This window comes from Anastrepha ludens, chromosome 2 (genome assembly GCF_028408465.1).
Source record: "Anastrepha ludens isolate Willacy chromosome 2, idAnaLude1.1, whole genome shotgun sequence".
In the NCBI taxonomy this organism is placed as follows: Eukaryota; Metazoa; Arthropoda; class Insecta; order Diptera; family Tephritidae; genus Anastrepha; species Anastrepha ludens.
In genome coordinates, this window is record NC_071498.1 from 22,878,504 (window position 1) to 22,885,845 (window position 7,342).

At 33.3% G+C, this 7,342-nt stretch overlaps 1 pseudogene; it reads left to right on the forward strand.

The window, feature by feature from the left end:
- Positions 1–752: 752 nt before the first annotated feature.
- LOC128856808 (uncharacterized) lies at positions 753–6,197 on the forward strand (annotated as a pseudogene).
- The last annotated feature ends 1,145 nt before the right edge of the window (positions 6,198–7,342 follow it).

The window sequence follows — 7,342 nt, forward strand, 5'->3', positions numbered from 1 at the left end:
CACATGAAACGGCTAAAATATATTTAGGGGATTCGCTAGTCATTTTATGAATTTTCACAATGTTGAAAAATAGTTGGTTGTAAATAGTTTCAAGTGCTATAAACATTTATTTAACTGTTAACAACATTACGACATCAAGCAATACGACACTTGTGACGCCTTGAGAATTGCATAATTATTTTCTAGGTACACAACTCAAATATCTACTTAAATTGGACTATAAACACGATTTCTAGAAACATCTCTACACCTGATTTTATATTTTATACATTCTCAGTACGGGCCGAATCGAAGCATTAAACATCAATTACTGATTTCAAGCTTTGTTTTCAGAAGTATAAACATATGTACAAATATATAAACCATTATGGATTTTTTTGTGGCATTAATGCATAAATTACGCTTTATTTGTTTGCTTTCAGTTTTAATATAATTATTTTTTGTGCTTTCTTGCATTTTGAAATTCAGACCCTATTCACTTTTTCTAAAAGTATTTAGTTTATTCAAACACATACATGCGTACACACACACATATATTTTAAGGTATTTTGTGGCAGTGCGTTTAGTACTCGTATAATTGTATTTACTATAATTAAAATGCACGGCAAATCATAGATTCCGTTAAAGTGTTGTCATTACGTGATTTGATTTTATATCTTCATTGCAGTTTGATTTCTCTTTTGTTATAAGGCAATAGGTGTGAATAACTTCTACGTCGAAAGCTTTGTCAAAGGTTTCTTCAAAAGTTATTGCTTAATTCGCATTCAGTAGGCATATTCTTTTAAAAAATATGCATACGAGCATAGGATACTTTTTTAGTGTTGCGTGTTTTATATACTTTTCGACACGAAAATGCTCCGCGGAATATTCGCAAGATACTTATTTAAATGCTTTTGAAAATTCTCGCAAGTCTACCTTTGGTGCGTATATTTATTTATTTTTCTCAAAAAAATTCATTGATGCAATCGTTCAATTCGAAGTGACTCTTATTTCAGAGAACGTTGAAGTGCAAATTTTATTAGTATTAAGCATGGAAACGCCACATTTTGCGCGTATACCAGTGTACTCTACTTAAATGTGTATAATAAAAACTGTCAGTGACTTATTTTCACGTGAAACTGGTGCAAAAAATAGTGGTTGCATAATTAGATGAATCGATGGTAATAAACGAGTATGTTGTGACACCCTCAGTGGATTACGGAATTTATGTACAGTTAACTGAGTTATGAATATGAGCGACTGATATTTTAAGTGTGAGAATTTCGTTTCATTCATAAGAAGGAACCAAAATATTACACAATTTCCGAATTCATGGATATACGAGGGTCGCCTTTTATATTTTGCGCCAAATAATGAGAACACAGTAAAATAATAATGGAAATGACTTTATTGTTTTCAAAATATTCTCATTGGAAGTCAATATATATTACTTTTCCATTGCATGGAACCAATTTGCAAAGCACTTTTACGAGCTTTTTAATGGCTTCAATAGTTTATTCAGGCGTTGGAAAAACGTTAGCCTGCCTTTTTAGTTTGAAAGTTCGTGAACAAAATCCAGGTTGTAAGGCCCATTAATTCGATGTTTTGAGTGCTCAAAAAACTCTCGTATGTAAGCCGATACGTGAGAGCTCACATAGCTTAGGTGAAGGATGGTTAATCTTTGGAGTTTTTGGATGGCCCTCACAAAAGTCATCCTGCAAGGATGGACGGCCACGTTGGCGTTTCTCAGTGGCTAAGTGTGGTGCTTGATAAGTGCACTCCTGACTCGATAATCAACTATCGTAATAATCATGGCACGAAAATCTTCATGAGTTAATTCCATCTCTTGAGCGAGATGAATTTTTCAACTAACTGAAAAAGGAACAAATAAAGCTCGTATGTGAAAACGTTATATAGTTTATGCTAAAAAATACCAAACTATCCGAGTAATATATCGAACTACAGCTCATCACACGTAGTGTTACAAAGATGCAAAATATAAGAAGACCTGGTTCTCCTGCTCTGTGGAATGTGCTGATTTAGAGATTGTGAGGTTTATCTAATACATAATTGCCCATTTGAGAAGCAGTTAATGTCTAGATACTATATAAACTGCATTGATTTTTACTTCGATCGAAGTTTATTCACTTCATGAAAAATAAATTAAATGATTGTCCAGAACTAATTGGATTAAATTTTATGAGCTGATTTTGTTCAGAATTATAGTGATTCAAATCCTTATCGCTTTTTAGATGGGTGTTCAAATCAATCTGAATTCAAACTCTGAACTTTGGGCACCTAAGTTGTTCAGATGACGATGTCGAAAATGGAATCGTAAGCTTAAAACCTCATAGATTAATATCGATGGGCTTTCTGTAATTTTTCTAAAGAAATGCCCGGCAGTTATTTCTCTTAATCTCTTAATCTTGAATATGTCACTATCTTCAGGAACTTTCATCGATCGCTGGAAGCTAACAAATACATCCCAAATTTTTAAAAGCGGCAATAAATATGAAGTAAGTAATTACTTACCAATTTCGACAATTTCTAATCTTTTGGAAACCATTGTCAAAGAAAAGATGTTCTTTTCCACTAAAAGCATAATTTCGTGCAATCAGCACAGTGCCTAATCTCGCCGTTTTTGGTGAATATCGTATTAGAGTCTTCTCAGCAGGGCAGCAAATTGACTGCAGGGATTTTTCCAAAGCTTTCGAAAGAGTATAATAAAAACTGAAATAAATTATCTTCGCTTCGATTGCACTCTGTTTTCTCCAGAGGGTGAAATCCTATTTATGCGGAAGGCGTTTTGTGGTCAGTCTTTGTATTATGATCAGCGATATTAGCAATTGTTTCTGATCCGCTAATTTTCTGTTATAACATATACTTCAAACAAATATAGGCAAGTTTTTTATGTGAAGACTTTCTTCATATATCATGTCACTTTTTCCAAAATCCCTATATTCTTTCATACATCTAAGCATATATAATATCGTACTTCAATCTGTTAAAGAATCCAAAGATTTGTGTGTAGTTTTTGACAGTTGACAGTAGTAATCAGTTTGAAATCATGTTCACGAAAAAGAAAATTGTGGGCGAAACTTCGGTTGCTACGTCACTTGGGATATTCATCCGAATTCTGCACGACCCTTATTCGCTCTGAGCGAATTAGACAGAATCAGCTTATGGGATGACGTCCCTTAGGATGTGTTTAACAAAATTTAGTTTGTATTAGTTATATACGAAAAAAAAATTAACTAATCTACTTACACATTCATGACGCTTTGCTGCCATCTGAACCACGACTGATTGGACGAGTGTGGGAATTCGTGTGAAATGAGTAGGCGGAATTCGGCCGCCGAGTACTCGGTGACGTGGCAACGGCGCCAAACAATTTGTCGACCTCTTATCCCAAAAATACAAAATTTACTTCCATCTGAAGAAATGACTTGTTTTCGAAACTCTGAAGGCTTATTTATATAGGGGGCATTCTTTCTCAACGGGAGACCCCTATCCATCCAAAAATGTTTTTGACCTAGAGAGTTCTAATAGGGCTTAAAATTTAGCTCTTTTTACGTACTTTTCAATACAGAGTGGCCAAAAACGAAATTCAAGATGGCTCATTTAATATGGCTAAAAATGTAATCAAAATTCATTAAATTCATTCTAATAACCTATGCCAAAAAAATTCATTTCAACGGAAAGAATTGTACGAGGTCTCAAAATTTAGCTAATAAAGTTTACTTTAAAATACAAAATGAAAAATTTAAAAATCCAAAAAGGCGGCCACAACATGGCGGCCATGCCCAATCCACCTCGACTATCGCAGTTTTATCATGTGAGCTACCGGCTGGATTTTGCACCTCACGTATAGATCGTCGTTATTTATGGTGTTGGGCCACCAGATCTTCAATATCCTGCGTAAACATCTGTTCACACAGCTTTGAATTTTGTTTTCGATCCAATTATTTGTGAGCCAGTTTTCCGATCCATACAAGAGTACTGATAGTTCATTTGTCTTAAAGATCCGTAATTTTGTATGTACGCTGAGGATGCTCGAAGACCAGATAACTCGGAGCTGTGCATACGCGCCGTTCGCCTTATTTATTCCTAAAAATTAAAAATAATAAATGAGACAGCAGGCAGCTTTGTCGTACGCCAGCACTGGTGAGAATGCTTTCCGACAGATTACAAAATCCTGCATTTAAAGTTGTTGTAGTGCGCGCGTACTATAGATATTAGTTTCGCCGGGATCCTTCGAGCGTGTAATGCGTCCCATATGTTCTTACGAGAAACGCAATAAAAAAATCAAAATTCCATTCAAAATCTCATAATAGCTTTGCCAATATTTCGGAAACTATTTCCGTCTTTATTCTTCATTTTATAATTATTTTGGTTTCTGATACATCTGATAATTTATTTTCCTTTGGTTTCCTTGTTTGCATATTATTATCATCAATTATAATAACAAATAAGGAAAAGTAGTCGAAAACGAAAAAAAGATTTAATAAAGTAACGGTATTATTAAAAGAAACAAACTGTACGCAGACTTTCTGGTTGCCATATGAGCCATAATGAAATGTAAACAATGACGTGAGGAATCTTATTATTTTTTTTTTTTGCTTTTGTAACTTAAGAATGTAATGAAATAATAAATAAATAATGTATGTTTTAACTGCAAATTTATATTGTTTTTTAATCAATTTAAAAATATTTGCAGATGTACACATACTTTATGGGCTGTGTGTATATATGGATACGAATAATTAAGGGGTTATATACAGTTAAAAAGCCGAAAAAAGCGAATTTTCCAGAATTTTTTTTGAGAAAACTTTTAAATTTATTCATTTAAAACTTTGTACACATATTATGTTATCTTTAGCTGTATTTTAAGACTTAGTATTAGTAAAAATATTTATTTGGAAAGAAGCAACATCCGATCTCCTGGAGTTTCTCTCAAAAAACCCGTTTTGCGGTGGCCACTATATCTCTGAACTGGATCCTCTGAAATTAAAAAACCAAACAGATTTCGATAAAGTAATTTTAAATCTAGTAATTAAATTTTTTCGAGAAAAAGGCTCTTTCTAAAAAAAATCGATTTTTGATCTAAATTTCGGCCTTAAATTGTTTATAAAAAAAAATATTTATCGGTGAGAAAAAATCTTTGATTAATAATTAAAAATATATTTAAGAAGCTCGTGTTAAAATTTGAGACTAAACGGCTTGCCGTTTTGGAGTAATGTTGGTCACCGACTTTGAAAACACCATTTTGAGAAAAACGCGTTTAAAGTTTGAAAAGAATTTTACTTTACTTTGAAACGCCTTTTCAAATTTGCGTGTAACATTGAAAATATTCACCGGAACTATATTAAATTGTCTGTGTGTATTCTTAAATATATGTACATTCAGAAAAATTTTTTTTTGAAAATTCTAACTGTATATAACCCAGACAAATTATAAGTAAATTATTTTAATGCTACTTTTCGAATAAGTATTTTATTTTACTTTGCAAAATTCCTACCTTTCAGATAACAATGTTGGATATAATTATATTCCACCCTCCAATATTGTACCAATACCACAGGCAGAATATGGGCCACCACATGCCGTGTATGGACCGCCGACATTTCACAAACCTGTAAACATATATCACCCTAGAGAGCATTGGATCTTAGAAAAACTGAAGAAAAAATAAATCTCTTTGCATTCGGAAAGATAATATTGAAGTTGCTTATATTCAAAAAGATTGTCAAATTTATTGGAGTTATTTGTTTGCTCCTTTTCCTTCCGAAATTAAAAGAATTATTCAAAGACGACACGTCGATGGAAGACATGTCAGCAGAGGAAGGTAGAGCGAAAAATAGAAGTATACTCACAGATAAAGGTAAAATATTATTGAAAATAAGCGTTTAAAAAGATTTTTTAAATATTACATTTTTTTATTTCAGGTGTACTTGAGAGACATATTTCGGAATTAGAAGATTTCATCTCCAGGTCAATTACATCATATGCATCAGCATAATATTAATAAAAATATGTTTATTTATTTTCTGTAATACCAATCAATTGTGTTTTATTCGTGCGTAACTAATTGTATATGTATACAAGTATATACATTCCTACTATAACGGGCCAAAAATAATTATTAGCCAGAGTAATTGAAGCCCGAGTGTTTATACATAAAATAATAACAAATTTTAACCAAACTAAAAGTGGTTATCTGTATATATTTTAGAGGCAACGGTCAACAGTAAAAATAAAATAAATTAATTACTGCATTAGTTTACAAGTAAGTATATTAGCTGCTTTCGATTCGCCAGGAAAAATTAGCAAAATTTGAGAAAGTGTAAATAATTTGGTACGTTTTTATTTGCGACTGCACATATGGACTATTCACAAAAGGCTAAATTCGTGCCATATCTTCATAAATAGTAGAAAGTCCTGCAGTCCGTTTCTGTAAGAAATCGATAAAATTGTCCATTTCATTTCGCATTTCGGAAATCTTGGCGCGCATTTTCATCTCGGCGGTTGTTAACTAGCAGAATTGCCGCATCTGGGGATCAGAAAACCCACACGTGAACGTCGAGAAGCCAATAAATCCTCAGAGAATCACAATTTGTTTTATTATTTTGGAGCAGTGGTACCATTGGCTCATTTTTATTTGAAAATGCTACTGGAAACGTCATTTCGGTCAACGGTGAGCGCTACAAGGGAATGAATTGGGTACGAAAATTGTAGAGATATACTTAGGCAATCTTTGATTTCAACAGCATGGCGTGCCCTGCCACAATATTTTGCATGTCAAGTTCGGTAATCGTGTTATAAGCTTTCTCGGCGTTTATCACTTGCCAATTGGATGTCAATCGGAGCTACGGTTTGATGTCGTTAAACTTTTTTTGTGAGGTTCCATGAATGATAGATATTATACGAAAACCCCGTTAACGATTCAGACACTTATGGTTAATATTGAGCAAGCCACTTATGTTTGTTTGATGACAGGAGGCACTTCGTTTTGTCCTTGTTCACCACCAATCCCATTCACTTTGCTTCTTTATCTAGTGTGGTTAGTTGAAAACAAGCGTGGTTGGCAAATTGTGAAAGATTGTGTGTTTTTAATTTAATTTAGGAATTTCGACAAAAAGAAACAGGTGTCAAACACAACTACATAAGTTCAAGGCAAGAGAATTAGTGAAAAAAAAATCCAATGTTGACGAATTTGTTTCAGAATCGCTCCTCTCATGAAGCCCAAATGCAAATGCAATTTTATCCCCTGATGCTTGCTGGCACTTGATAATGTACGTCGAGACTTACACATTGTAATTTAATACGATTCGGGTGCTTGTCGTTTGTAAATAATAATCAAAAG